Raw genomic sequence first — 15,702 nt, forward strand, 5'->3', positions numbered from 1 at the left:
ACAATACTCTGTAAGGTCCATGCCACTTCAGAGAATCCCCCTCGGTATAGGTTCATATGGAACCGATCTGATTCCGACCCCATCATCTTCGTACCATCATAAGGATCCGTGAAAGGGCATGGTTGAACAACCTGCAACTATTCTCAAAGCTGCTGGCAGCTGCAGCTGCCACTAATTATCCAAATCACTTTCGAATCGCGGCGGCCTAGTTCGGATCGGGTTACAGTTTTCGCGCCAGCAGCAGTGTAGGGACCCGCAGTAGTGTACAATAAATCACGATTTTAATCAGATCACGGCAAGAACCACCATTGCGACGCGGTTACATCGCACTTTGTGGCTACATCACACTTTGTGCACACGTCCGTCGTCGGGGCAAGGCACGGAGATGCTTCTTGAAGTCAGTCACGTGGTTTGTAGAGCATGCCCTGATCTTAAGCCTTAGTACCGTGCACGTATGTAGGTTCGGGAGTTTGTTGAGAAACCTTGAAGAGGAGATGGCCGGGTGGGTTAACACCCACCCGCACACTCTGTTCTCATCGGAGCAGAGGGCTATTCTCGATCAGGCAGGTGTTGGATGAAGATGCGCTCCAGCTGACGTGTGAAGATCACGGGGAACTGCACATGGTGGTAGGTTGTGGGGAAAATCTTCATGCAAGTCTTATGATCACTGGCGTACATAGAGAGGGTGCTAGTTAGGACTCACGCACATGGCATCCGTTAGGGATACGTTTAGGAAAATATGTTGCTGCTACGTATCACTAATTGAGACAATATTCATATCACGCGTTCTTATTGACTTCGTTCGGTATCATTTGAACTAAAGTATCGTACCAAACACACAATTTACCTGTTAACGCCGAAATCATTGATTCATTCGATGTTTTCTTCTTGATGTGTGTGTGTGTGTGTGTGTGTATTCCCTCTAACCCCCACTGGCCGGCAGTGTTATTATGGAAGAACTCTCTCTACAATGTCGCATTTATGGTCGACAGTATATGAGCAAGCCAAATGCGCACTCTTTTGCCTGTGCATTTGAAGAAAAAAGTCAAGTTCTCTCATCCATTAATGGATGAGTTAGGTAAAGGAGGGTGCGTTTGACTAGTAGGGGATCTAATTTCCGTCCTACTAAGCACATCACCCACTTTACCTCTCTTTTTTGAAAGGGTTTGAACAAAACATAGAATGTTTTCATCAAAGATATAGCTAAATTTATTCACCTTTCCATACGTACCGTGTTACACTTTTCGAAGTTATGCCGACAAAAATGCGCCAAAAATTGCCGAAGTTACCGTGTATACTTTTAATAAAAGCAACCAAATCTTCAATGCAACATCATTATCCCTTCCTTCTACACGACGTCACTGGAGAGGTCCATAGAAATGGATTTATCTCATTCTCGCACAGTCGCACCCGCCGAACAATTAGCCCGAGATACAATAGGACGGCAATTGCAAGGATTGAAATCTAGCGTGTGGTTGGTTTCAGCCGGTGATGCCTGAAATTTGTGAGTTTTCCTAAACGAACAGACGTTAAAAGTGATCTAATATCACTAAGTGATAGTGAGCTCGCTGTATGTTCAAACGGTCCCAGAGATCGACAGATTCGATGTGCCGTAAATGAATGCGACACCCGTACAAGACACGTGCATGGTAAATTCGCTAAAGCCGGATAACTCACCCAGAGAGGTAACGAATATTTTTGCATAGTACACAGCATTCTTACGAACTCCTTACAGTATTGCATGTACTTCTGGAACTCGAGCTACTCAAATCGGGATATCTACGAGAGGGCTCTCCAAACCGTCACCGTTTCGACAATCGGAGGACAATAGGTCAAGATGACTCAAACACGCCATTAGGTAATACGAAGTCATTCATGCAAATTTGGATTAGTACCAATTTCCGATTTTACAGTACGATCGTCTACGTTATCTAACGATCGAGATCATCCAGCCTGCGACAAAGAGATACCAAAGGCTCTCAGAAGGTAACCTGATCATTATCAGTGATGTCCAATGACTGGTTAACGCAGTGCCACCTCTACAGAGGGCCTTTATTTACAGCCTCAGTTCATCACGAGATCACCTGACGATCGTACCCGGTCCAGCGGACCATCCCGGGTCGCCTCAAATCGCGCCACCAGACACTATTGTCTCGTCAGCGCATTCCAGTGGATTGCCAGGAGCGATAAATCCACAAATCGGTGATAGTTCACCAAGGCGGCTGAGTGCAGCGGTGCGGCACACAAGGCAATAGTGCGACGCGCACAGACGGGGCAACGGTAGGCAGTGGACAGTGCGACGATAGACTGCTTGTTGTCGCGCGATAAACGGCGGTGCATCCACGCAACAGTGACGTTTCGGATCTACGGTGCAACGAAGGGCAACGACCTGATTGCGCGACACGGCGGTGCATCAGCAACATGAGCATGCAGGTGAAGCAGCATCACGGGGCCCCCAACGATACGCATTAGGAAGAAGACTAATGTATGTATGTCTGTAGTAATAAGCTTTTAAGAGATGCACATTATATCGTTAAGTGGCAAAATCCTGATGTTATCGTTCCGTGATTGAGTTTTTTGAATGAAATCATCCTCGTTTCATTCCCGGCCATCTGTACACCTTATTAATCGTGAGTGGCTAGCAGGCCCGAATAAGAGCTTTGAGCGTGCAATTGCACCGAAGGACCACTTCTCCCTTTTGTGGTACAGATTCCGTCATTAGCACTATTAATTGACTTTGATTGCATTGAGTTTCGACATTCCTGTCGCATCTTGGACAATTTCTCATAGTTAAAGAGAAAATTGTCACATTGGCGCCCAGACAAAAAAATTCACTATTGCGTGCAGTAATTCGCGTGCGGTCAAGTGAATGATCAGTGATTATTGGTGATACGAGTGTGAAGTAGCAGATCCATCATGGATTTGGACCACCTCACCCCAGAGGAACTGGACTTTGAACTGGCGGTAAGATCAGCGAAAGGATTGAGAGGACAGGATCGAAACTGGAAGACGTCACGGCTGCTATCAGTTAAGCAAGGAGAACGGAGGAGGAGCAGCTGCACCAACAGAGTCATCACATGTGCTTTCGGACGTCGATAGCATATACCAGTGCAAAGCGAAACTACCTCCAATAAGCCAGGCGTTGGAGTCAGCTTTACGACAGAACGACGAAGATCAAGTAAGGGTGTGCAGATCCAGGCTGCTGCACTATAGATTCAGACTGTCCGTTATTTCGGATCCAACGATAACAGTAAATGCTAAGAAAACGCTGGCCAAGATCGACAAAACTCTAGAAAGGATTGAAGAATTCCTAGTAAACTTGGCGTGTGCAAATCCAGATAATGAAGAAGACAACCCCGATCCCGAAAAACTACCTGGAGATCCAGATACGCAGCAAAGGCTCAAGATCGCGCAGCTACAATCTAGCATTAAGGAAGCTTCCCAGCAGCAACAACTGTTGGAGCAGGAACTTCAGCAACAGCAACAGCTGTAACAACAGGAACATCAACCAACTCCGGAAAACCAGCATGAACTGTACGAGCAACAACAATAACATCGGCAACTACAGCAACAACAAGACATAATACGACAGCATCAGCGACAACTGCAAGAGGAGCAGCAGCTCAGACTTCAACAGCAAAAGCAAGAATAACAGCTCCAACAACTAGTGAACCAGATGCAACAACAACAACAACAACTGGAACACCAGCTTCATCAAGAGCAGGTCAGAAGGCAGCAAATGGAATTGCAGTTGCAGGGCCAACTACACCGAGGCATTCCAGGGGCGGGACCTCAGAATAACAACACGTTTCCAGGACATTGGGACCCATACCTCCAAAACCAATCAGGAATACCACAGCAGGCATCAGGAATGGATCATATTCCTCCCCACTTGCGAGATGACTTCAAAAGGTTCCTAAGATCTCAAGGCAGGCCCAGTTCACCAAGAACACCGAATCAACGACCGTCTGCTAACAGGTTCACTCAACCGGTACATAAATGGCCTTTCGAATACACGGGTCAACCCAATATCATTCAGTTAGGTGAGTTCCTCAACCAGGTAGACACCTACGCCAACACTGAAGAAATTGATGAGCAAACCTTGCTCCGATCAATCAAACACTTACTCAAGGGACGAGCTCTTCTGTGGTACATTCGCTCCTATCTTCAACTAACCAGCTGGGAGGTGTTCAAGTCAGAAATTAAGCAGGAGTTTCTACCACCGAACTATTCCGAGATCATCAAGCAGGACCTCTACTTATGCTTCCAAGGCCAATACGAGTCGTTCACGGCGTTCTACAGGGCCTTGGTTGCTGCATTTGAGATAGTAGAACCAGCAATGTCAGAGTTGGAGAAACTGTTCATCGTGAAATCTCACCTGAATTCGTATTACACTCCGATAGCCGCAGCTTCTCGAGCTACCACAGTTAAAGAGTTAGTCACCGTCTGCAAAGACTTTGAAGTGTCTCGATCCTATTCAATCCAGAGTAGAACTTCTACAACTACAACCCGCACGCCATGGAACAAGCCTGAAACTACATCGCATCAACGTCCAGTGGTGAACAGCATGGAAAATCCTAACAGGCCATTCAACAGGCAGCCATTCAACGCAACACAGGTCAACATGGTAGAACTAAATCCAGAGGAGGAAGAAGATTGGAACCCACTGGACATTCAAGAACGTGAAGCTTTCCAGTAGGACATCGCTTGGCAGAATGATGCAGCTGCAAATGCCGCAGAGGAAGTAAACGCAGTTCGCTTGCAGAACAACTGGAGAGAAAGGCCAGCCACAAATCCACAGCAACCAAGCAGTGGAGAGCAGCGAACAGGGAATTCAGCGTCAGCGATCATCTGTTGGTAGTGCGAAAATCCAGGTCACACCTATCCGAACTGTCCTAACCAAAAACGCTTCCTTTTCTGCTACAGTTGCGGGAAAAAAGGATATACAACTCGAAACTGCGATGTTTGCATTTCGAGATGGAGGCAACTGGATTCGGTTAATGTTCCACAGCATTCGGGAAACCACATCTGGGAGAACCCTCAATAAAGGGCTTGGGCTCTCCCGTTATAACTGGTATCCCTTCACTCATCAACATTCCCGCATTCTGCAATGCAGAATATATCGTAATCGACCCAGAAAACAACGACAATCGCCCATATGCAAACATCAATATCCTAGGTCGTCAATTACGTGGTCTGCTGGACAGTGGAGCAACCTGCAGTCTAATTGGGGGTTCACTTTCCATAATAGCGGACGACTTAGGGTTAACCAAATTTCCCGTCAACGGTGAAGTAAAAACAGCTGACAACACTGCGCATTCAGTTTCATTCTTCTCCCACGTGCCGATATCCTACAATAACAGAAATCTTACCTTACCGGTGGTCTTCATCGAGACTATGCCTTCCATTCTCATTTTGGGAATGGACTTCTGGTCCAAATTCGGTGTTAAAGCAACTGTTTGCACTGTTACGGCTACCGAACCATCGATCATCGAATCTTTGTCAGCACACGATAAGCAGCGATTGCAAACAGTTATCCAGACGTTCCCGACTTCACGCAGCAAAGGCAGTCTGGGAAGAACGAGCCTGTATTATCACAAAATCGACACAGGAAGCGCTCCTCCGTTTAAACAAAAATACTACCCAACATCCAAGTTCGTGTTGGACGACTTAAACAAAGAAGTTAACCGAATGTTGGAGCTAGGAGTCATCGAGGACGCCGTTTGCTGTCCATGGAACAACGCCACAGTTGCGGTGAAGAAAAAGGACGGCTCTATGAGGCTATGCCTGGATGCCAGAAAGCTGAATTCCGTTATAGTGCAAGAGGCGTAACCAATTCCACAGATAGCTTCAATCGTAAACAACTTGAGCGGATCGAGGTTCCTGTCCTCAATCGATCTATAATCGGCTTTTTGGCAGATACCACTGGAAGAAGAATCAAAGCAGAAAACCGCCTTCACCATTCCTCAACGTGGACATTATCAGTTCACCGTAGTACCTTTCGGGCTGTCAACGGCCAGTCAAGCGCTTTCACGCGTGATGAATCGACCTCGAGCCGTTGCATATATTTTGTAGCCTATGTTGCATTATGTGATTCGTCGGAATTCAGCAGCCACTTAGCTCCTTTTTTCTTAGATATTGGTACTTGAATTGTTTTTTTGCTAGATTTTGTACACGCAAACCAAAAATCTATTACAACGAATGTTAGTTCCGTTTCCTATCATCCTCTGTTCATGAACATCGCAACGAATGTTAGGAATTGACCATGCAGGCGATGTAATGGTTTTTTGTCTTTTTTTATTTCGTGTTCTATGTACGCTCTCAACTATACCAGTAAGCTTGTAGAACGACGCACATTGTAGAACATTGTAGAACGACGCACACACTTGCCTCGAATCTCTCCCGCAGAAAAAGCATACGAAGTCGAGCATTTTTATTTCGTGTTGCATCTACGTTTTCGACTATACCAATAAGCTTGTAGAACGACGCACATTGTAGAACATTGTAGAACGACGCACACACTTATCTCGAATCTCTCCAGCAGAAAAAGCATACGAAGTCGAGCATGTGAGAAAATGAGCGCTTCATGTTTGCTTTTAGGCTAACCATATTCAGAAGCATGGAGAGAGCAGTGGAGAATGTACAGGTCTGATAGTCGCAACGTCCGTGGTTCGAGTCCAGTCGGCAACCTTTTTTCTATTTTTTCCACATAATTAATTTCACTCACTAATACAACTCCACATTTTTCGGTCTCCAATTTTCTTACATCGGACCGCAGCTAGGTATATCGCATCCTCGGTTCATGCGGTCTCCACTTACATCCTCTGATGATGAATCCCACATAATTGTAAGCGAATCTTACATCCACCGGTTGGGTGTATTATCATGCTGATTTCTTCCTTTGTTGGTCCTGTTTCCGTTTCTTCTCTATCTTCTTCAATGATTAGTTCGTCTCCTATGGTATCATCAAGCTCTTTCTCCCATTGTGCCATTGTTATGGTAGGTTGTGTCAATATTCTTTTTGTTTTCACAAACTTTTTCAGGTATTGATGTGTTCTCTTTATCCGTTCTCCTGGTTCATACACTGACAAGTTATTAAAGAATTTCACAATTTCTTTTTCTCTGTGATCCCTTACTGACAGCCTATACTCTTGTCGTCTTATATCGATATTAGTTCTTGCAATAGTTATGTCCATCCCTCGTTCTTTTGCGATTCTCCACACCCAACCGGTGGATGTAAGATTCACTTACAATTATGTGGGATTCATCATCAGAGGATGTAAGTGGAGACCGCATGAACCGAGGATGTGATATACCTAGCTGCGGTCCGATGTAAGAAAATTGGAGACCGAAAAATGTGGAGTGTATTAGTGAGTGAAATTAATTATGTCGAAAAAAACAGAAAAAAGGTTGCCGCCGACTGGACTCGAACCACGGACGTTGCGACTATCAGACCTGTGCTCTCTCCACTGCTCTCTCTATGCTTCTGAATATGGTCAGCCTAAAAGCAAACATGAAGCGCTCATTTTCTCGCATGCTCGACTTCGTATGCTTTTTCTGCAGGAGAGATTCGAGATAAGTGTGTGCGTCGTTCTACAATGTTCTACAATGTGCGTCGTTCTACAAGCTTACTGGTATAGTCGAAAGCGTAGATGCAACACGAAATAAAAATGCTCGACTTCGTATGCTTTTTCTGCTGGAGAGATTCGAGACAAGTGTGTGCGTCGTTCTACAATGATCTACAATGTACGTCGTTCTACAAGCTTACTGGTATAGTCGAAAGCGTAGATGGAACACGAAATAAAAAAAGACAAAAAACCATTACATCGCCTGCATGGTCAATTTCTAACATTCGTTGCGATGTTCATGAACAGAGGATGATAGGAAACGGAACTAACATTCATTGTAATAGATTTTTGGTTTGCGTGCAGGTCTCCAGTAATGTTTTGTTGAATCTCATGGCATAGCAGTCCATTCCTTGTATTTGTAAGAATGTTTTGAAACTCTCTCCATTTTCGTTGCAAACATCATGTCCTATGAACTTGCCTAGTCTCCTTCATCTAAGTCGTCCTTTCCAATATGCGCATTGAAATCGCCTAGCACGATCATCGACTCTTTCCAACGGTTGCCTGACACGTAGTGTCCCAACCTTGAGAAGAAAACATTGCTTCTAGTGTTTGGTGCATGCACTGTTGTAATCATGAATTCAGCCCGTGTTCCTTCCCATTCTACTATTGCCGATAATATGTTCGTATCTATGGTCCTAATATCTCTTATTCTGCTCCCAGAGTATTTATTTATTAGGATGGCCAGTCCTCGAGCCTTGTTTGCATTACTTCTATTGGATATATACCACTCATACGACTTTGTGTTCGCGGTACTTACTGTCAGATTTACCTCTTGGAGGACTGCAACTTTTATATGATACGAATCCAAGCTCTCGTCTATCTCGTTTCTCTTCTTTAATGTACAGCATCCTCTCACGTTCAATGTGGCTATCTTGATGGTTTCCTTTTCTTTATCGTATTTATCTGTATCTTGTTCTGGAACCTCCTTGCAATCGACTAAATTTTCAATAGCGACCAAAAAATATCCATTAATAGAATAGTACCGTCTCAATGACGCATTCATCTAGATAAAATTGATAAATAGCAGATTTTTAGCAATGGGCCCAATCTTAGATCCATAGGCCAACATTAGAACCATTTCTCCTAGTTCCAAACACGAAGATCAGCACCAAGATTAAAGCTACTTCGAGTCAGGCATTACATTTTGAACATTCATTCAAAATGATATTTTTATCATTTTTCCTCGATCGGTACCGATCAGTTTAAACTTTCTTAGATCAATGCTATTATATTTAGATTACTGAATGGTGTATTACATGAAATTTAAAATACATATTTGTTTTTCTTAATTTATTTTCTAAAACTTGAGCAAGTGAGCACTAAATGTCATAAATTTTTCAAAAACGTACATCATAGACTATAACAAAATGTCTCGGAGATACATTGCGATAGATTTGAGATATTTAGATTTTACTCAAACAGTATATTTCAATCAATTTCAAGCAAATTTTACAAAACTTCGTAGATCTCAGTTGTTTGAAGACAGCAAATCACTATCTTGTGAAATAAAAACCGTTTGTATCACATCACCATCTCTGCGCCCAAAACTTGAACTATTTTATCCACCAAATTGTAGTCCTAACTTAGCTTATCCAAGAAACTTCACTGAAGATGGATGCAATCCCAGGGCGTTATTTATTTTCCTGCTAGTTTTGATTCCTTGCCCACTGTGCATTGTAAGAGCTGCCATTACATCTGTTATAAGTAACATATACAGATGTAAGAAATCCACACTTACATTAGATGTTTATGTCATTTGTATTGCGTGTACGGTTTTTAGTCACAGTTTTTTTAATCGAAATGTATCCTCGTGAAGAAAACAAAAGAAGAATTAAGTGTATTTGCTGTCATCTCATGATTCCTTATATTTCATCCCTTTGACCAAAGTTCTTCACACACCTCTATGTATAATCCTCTTGCACTAGTCACCAGTTAGCCGTTGTGATGCACCGGGATGCTAGGCACTTGAACCGCTCCACTCACTCGAAGGTTATTAATCATACCGTGGATTTTTTTTTCTCGCAAAATGCAAGCAGAATCCCCGTGAGACATGAGCGCATACCAAACGACCCTACGATTTTTTCAACAGGTCTCACATAATACCACCATGAAAGATCGTGAAAAGTAAAAAACCCCTGCTAATCAAACACCTACACACCAGGAATTGGTACAACAGATGAGTGATCGCGACTACAAATTAGATACCATCAGCCAGCGTACGAGCGAGGGAATGATCACGATGATCGATGGAGGTTTGATTGTTATCTGGATCTTGTCTTGAGCGTAATTGAGCGGGATCATCAATCTGACCCTCGGTGCTCGGCTGAACATAAGGGAACGATGCAAAAAGTGTGAATGAAAGCTCATTCACACTTTTTCGTTTAGCCACCTGAAACGGCTAAATTGTTTTGCATTACCCGTTTTGAAGGATTGAATTCCTTTCGCTTTTGTGACCGCATTGCCCAGTCACACTTCTGCCGCCTCGACCTTGAACGTCATGCTAAGACGATGCTCAAAATCGAGCATCTTTTATTGCATTAAATTATGGCCCTTATGCACTAAACTTGATTGCCACTGGTCGCCCTGGTCTCGGAGTGTGACAGTCCCAATTTGGTTTGATTAAATCTCAATTACAACGGTAAAGTGCTGTTTCAGCCACTCTTCATCCCATCCCGTCATGGAACGGATTGATGGGGTCACTTTTTTCAATTCCAATTTTGACTCGCAGTGTCGACTACGCAGAGCTACCAATCACCGAAATGGGAGTCCGGTGTCACTTAATTACCCTTCTCCGGTGGAGGTGCATTTTTTTTTGTGAGCTGTGACCTACGACTTGCTGCCATGCACCCATAAATCGGAACGGTAGTTAACACACTCTGTTTCAGGGGATGATATATCTTTAGGAAAATTACTTTTTTTTGGATTCGCTTGTTTTGGTTAAATCTGCAAGAGTTTGGAAAGGCCGTCAACAATTTAAAGTGGTCATTAAGTGGAAATTACAGCGAACAGGACAATGGCTTTGTTGGAATATAAATCAAGTTTAATGAGCTTCCAGCGTGTGATAGATTTTATTCATAAAACAATGGAATAACATAACGAATTTGCACTGAATATGGCGTGGCATGGAAATTATCTCTGAACTGATCGTGGAGATCGGGGGAATCGATCTAATTAACATTAACATGTAAATATTTTGCTTCCAATTTGCAGAACACCTTTTTGGTAGATTTGAATGCAAATTAGTTGGTCTTCTCTGCTCAAGAAGTCGATGCGAATGGATCGGTCGGTAGTGCTCCGTTTTTGGCAAGTTTTGATTCAGGTCTGGTAGATCCGGTGAGTTTCCATGAAGAATCTGCACGAGCATAAGCATGAATGACTTCCCACGGTTGCTACTCTCTTATTTCCAGATCAGCTGTAATTACACAGAGAACCAATAAACGATACTTGGGACTAGCAATCATCTTCAATGTGTAAAAACTGGTGATCTCAAACTGGGCAATACCAGCGCTTGTCGCACCCGAACGCAGGTCAAGAAAGGAATGGGCTGGAATGTGTTGACGTGACACTCGCTTTAATGGAAGCCGAGGAATCTTTTGCACTTCTACGAGGGATCACTGCGATGTTGGGTAAGAGGGTAGGGTTTGCATCAGAGTTCGTTTTGATGTCTTAACGATATGGAGAGGTTACTGTATATGTAAATAAATAAAAAGGAATGATGTCACCCAAATAACCAAGTGGGGCTGCACCAACAGTAACTCGTAGGCTTTATTCGACCCATCGCAGGTATCTCCTTCCTCCTTACGTGATAATTATAATTGTAGACGGTCTGTTTGACATCAACACGAACCTGTCAGGGCTTTGGCTGCTTGAAATATGAGCATGAGCATGATTGACCGCCCGCGTCCGCTACTCCGTTGCTGTCAGATCAACTGTAATTATACAGATAACCAACAGATGATGCTTAGGACTAGCATTCATCCTCAATGTGGAAAAACTGGTGCCAGTGTTCGGAAAAACTCAAAAACTCAAAACTCATGCATGAGTTTATGTGCTTATGAGTTTTGCCTTGCAAAATTCAACATTTCAAAAATCACCGATGAGTTTTTAGGTTCAAAAATTCATTTATTTATATTTTGGCGTTATTTATTGTTATTACTATTGTTTGTGCATCAGGGGTTGGAGAACTAACAAAACATGCATAACCATGGTATCAATTTGCGTTTGAGAGGTTTTTATGAGTTTAAAGTTGAAATGATTTTTCGTCGTTGTGAATGCGAGTGCGTGAATATGCATGAGAATCTCAAGCGTGAATTTTGTTTGCCACATTCGCACGTGAGTTTATTCCAGCAAGAAGACTCAATGAATGAGATTTGAGAATGTGTCGATATCAAAGTAGAGAGCGGTAGAGGTTTCAATATACTTCGGGCACTTTCTGCACAGATCACTTAATCTTCTGTTTAGTTCAGTTCATTTATTATATTTTCAGATTAAACTAAGATAATCCACTTTTATTTTTACTTAATTTCACTCAATTTCAATATTTTACAAACTATGGACTTGGTTCACTTTGGTTCTTCACAATCGGTTTCGTCCTCGTTGTCGTAGTCGAGAAAAAGAGAGTTTTTTTCCCATGCGGGATGGTCCTTTTATTCAACGGGGCTATTCATCGGCGGCGGAAAAAGGAAGTAAACAAACGACAACACTATGTTGCACGAGCTACTCTGCTCCGTTGGGACGACAGCGGGGATGACAGCTTGTTGGGACGATAACTCGTAGAAAATCGACGAACGAGGGATCTTTATTAAGGGTGATGATCATTTTCGACATATGCTGGTGACCCCATACTTTTAAAAGGCAATACCAGCGTCGGTCGCGTTCGAACACAGGTCAATTAATTATATGATTTGAGTAGTAGCTATACTGAAGATCCGAGATATGTCGCCCCTTCAGTGGTAGGAAAATCATTTTTGCAGTATGGAGAATATCAGAAAATCCACGATTTGTAACTAAATATGCTTTTACAGAAGGAAACAAATAAACGAGTGTTTGCCTTATCACCATAGTAATGTACTCTTGCAATTTTCATACACCTAAAACTGCCCATAAAGACGATAATTAATAAAAACTGAAAATTCTCATGCATTTCCAAATGGTTTCCTACCATTCCCATACATTCGAAAGTGACTGACCCTCTGGATGTGGATGATGTCAAAGACAACAAAACATGATTAATCAAGGAATGGGTAGTAATATTTTGACGAGAAAACTCGTGTTGTACGAAGCCGAAAAATCCTCTACTCTTCCATGAGAAATGACTGTGATGGATGGATGATGGATATAAGGTTTGGGTTCGTTTTGGTAGACGATACGCTGCATTAAGAGAATTTGTTCATGTTAAGCTAAATTTCTAGATTTGCCGCAACGAAAGCTGAAAAAAATCATCGTTATAATATGAATCCAAATATCCATTATCAAAGAGCTGAAAACTATTCAAACAAATCAAATCAATAGATTTAACCAGGGCTTAAGCGGAAAAGATTGAATCATTACAAAATAAATTTAAAGATGTTCCATCATCAGAGAGCTGAAAAGAAAAGAAAATCATTATGATTCTAATCTTAAAGTGTTCCATAATCGAAGAACTAAAAATCATTTTCATACATTCAACAAACGGGTCAACAGAAGGTTGGAAAAACCTTTTAAATCCTGATTAAAGAGATTTTCAGCCGTAGGCTAGTTCATCTCTAAGGTAAAAAGTGAAGGTTTATAATTTAAATACAAATAATTTAAATGAATTATTATAATATAATCCTAGAGATGTTTTATCATCGAAAAGCTGAAAGCAAGCTTAAATAATTTACATACATGCAGCATTTCCAGTCCATGGTAACAACCACCCTACTGCTATCTCTCTGAGATGACCACGTTGGTTATGACGAGAGGAGCAAAACAATAGTTGGGTAAAGAAGAATTGCATTATAACACACCATCGACTGGGAATGCTCTCGCAAACGTGGGGCTTTAGGTAGTGATGAAACGTCGCTAGAACTATTCCACAGCCGCAGTCAGTTATGAGCAGAAGGAGGACGCACATCTTTTGCCTGTAGACTTGAAGACATACTTCAAGTCTCCGCGTTCATCGTACGGCTTAGGCAAAAGATTAATTAATTAATTTAGCTTTATTTAGGAGGCTTTCAGCCTTAGGCTGGTTCGCCTCCATTAGGCAAAAGATGTGCGTCTGACTTCAAAGGCTGTCGCATTAATGGCCCTTTGCTCATTTTCAACTTCTATTCAATTTTCATACTACCGTACTCTAACGGAACTATCCACCTACCCTCTTCTAAAGATCATTCTCTAGCTAATAAATTATCACACTAAAGCTTCATGTTAGCATTTCCAACCAACGCTTTTCTATCATATTTTTTTTAAACATAACTTTTTTGGCTATGTTCATATCGATCGTAGTTAACATGAAAACACAAATTTTTTTTTTCCAAAAACACTTAATCACTAAAAGTCTTCTGTCAAAAGTTATCGCCAGTTTTGTAGTCTTTTAGCCCAAACTTTCAAGCGTAAATTTTCAAAATGGCGCATGTATAACCGATAGTGTTTCATATCACTTTAAAAAGCATATCAAGAAGTACATTTTAGCAACTGTTGATGAAGGTTTTTTTTTGTTGTTTTTTAATAAATCCACTTTGAAAATAGGGGTTTTTATTCCATAAATCTACATTGTTTAGATTTCTTTCGAGCATTAAAGATTGATGATACACTATTTTGTACATACATTTTTATATTATAAAGCAAAACAATCTTCAAAATAGCATAATAAATGGAACACAAGCAAGACTGTTAATGTCTTTAACGTAAACAAGAATATTATTAATACCGTGAACCCCCGTTGATCTGAACGACACTGCGTGCATATTAACGGGGTTTATTTTAAATTTGAACTTCTAGTAACCCTACGACCATCAGAAAAGCGAGTTTCTGGTAGCCGTATTTTTTTCTGCATTCCGTTTCACAACGGTCCATTTCGTTTTTCTCTGTTCCATGTGCTAGATGACTTTTGAGCAATTTAAATAAATAAAGCTTTGATTGTTGAGACGCTGAATTGTTTATTTCAAAACGTCACAAAATGAGAAAAGGTAATATTTTTTTCAAGTGCTTTCATTATATTAGCTCAGATATTATTTCATCAGTGATTCGTTTGGCCGATCTTAAATTTCTTCTCATGAACGGAGATAATGTAACACATTTATTGGAATTTGCAAAGACAAAATTTTCTGGAGCAGAGCTGAACGTAAGTTACCCTGGTGATGCTGAAGTTTTAGAAGCTTTGGTGGGCAGCTGGGAGGAAACCTGATAATTTTTGAAGATCAACAACGCTTGGATTCGAGGAGAATTTATTGTTGATGTCTTTGCGCTCTCAAAATCATCCGTTGGCCATTCTTCTAAGCCGTTCAAAAAATTGATATTCGGAAAGAGTCAACCGAGACAAATTGGGAGATTTCGCTTATGAATACGCAAATACAAAATTTGATGAATGTAGAAGTAATGTTGGAGAACGGATCTGTCTCTGTAAAAACCCAAATGATGTTCACAATGATGGATACAAAAGTCGTAAATTTTTTAACCGGTATGAACTCTCAATTATATTACATTAGTGGAAGGTTTGGAAAATGTTTGAACGATTCCAGAAGCGACCCAGATTCTGATGATACAGCCAAGTACAAATTCGGCTTTTCTCCTCTACAACGATGGAAATGGTTCTGAAAGAAGTTCCGTATAGACTGACCCTTAATAAACCTACATGGCGTGTAAGCAAGGCAAACTAAGCGGTGAAAGCTAGAGAAATGAAAATTCGAAGCAAGATACATGCGGAATTAGGTACGCATTGTTGGAAATCTTTCAGCATTATATTTTTGTTTTTGAAGTGCACAAGTTGCCAGTCCATGGGGCTGGCACTATTGAATACACGGTGTTTCAAATTGGAATGTGCAGCGAAGAGGTTTAGGAGACGAGGAATAAATGCAGATTTAGATATCGCGATTTCCACTCCCGAAAATTCAAC

General features: G+C 41.6%; 1 pseudogene; it reads left to right on the forward strand.

Annotated features, from left to right (window-relative positions):
* Positions 1-3,527: 3,527 nt before the first annotated feature.
* On the forward strand, positions 3,528-5,047 carry LOC135711651 (uncharacterized; annotated as a pseudogene).
* The last annotated feature ends 10,655 nt before the right edge of the window (positions 5,048-15,702 follow it).

This window comes from Ochlerotatus camptorhynchus, unplaced genomic scaffold (assembly GCF_037179485.1).
Source record: "Ochlerotatus camptorhynchus isolate MF236.1 unplaced genomic scaffold, CSIRO-AGI_Acam_v1.1 ptg000434l, whole genome shotgun sequence".
NCBI classification, from domain to species: Eukaryota; Metazoa; Arthropoda; class Insecta; order Diptera; family Culicidae; genus Ochlerotatus; species Ochlerotatus camptorhynchus.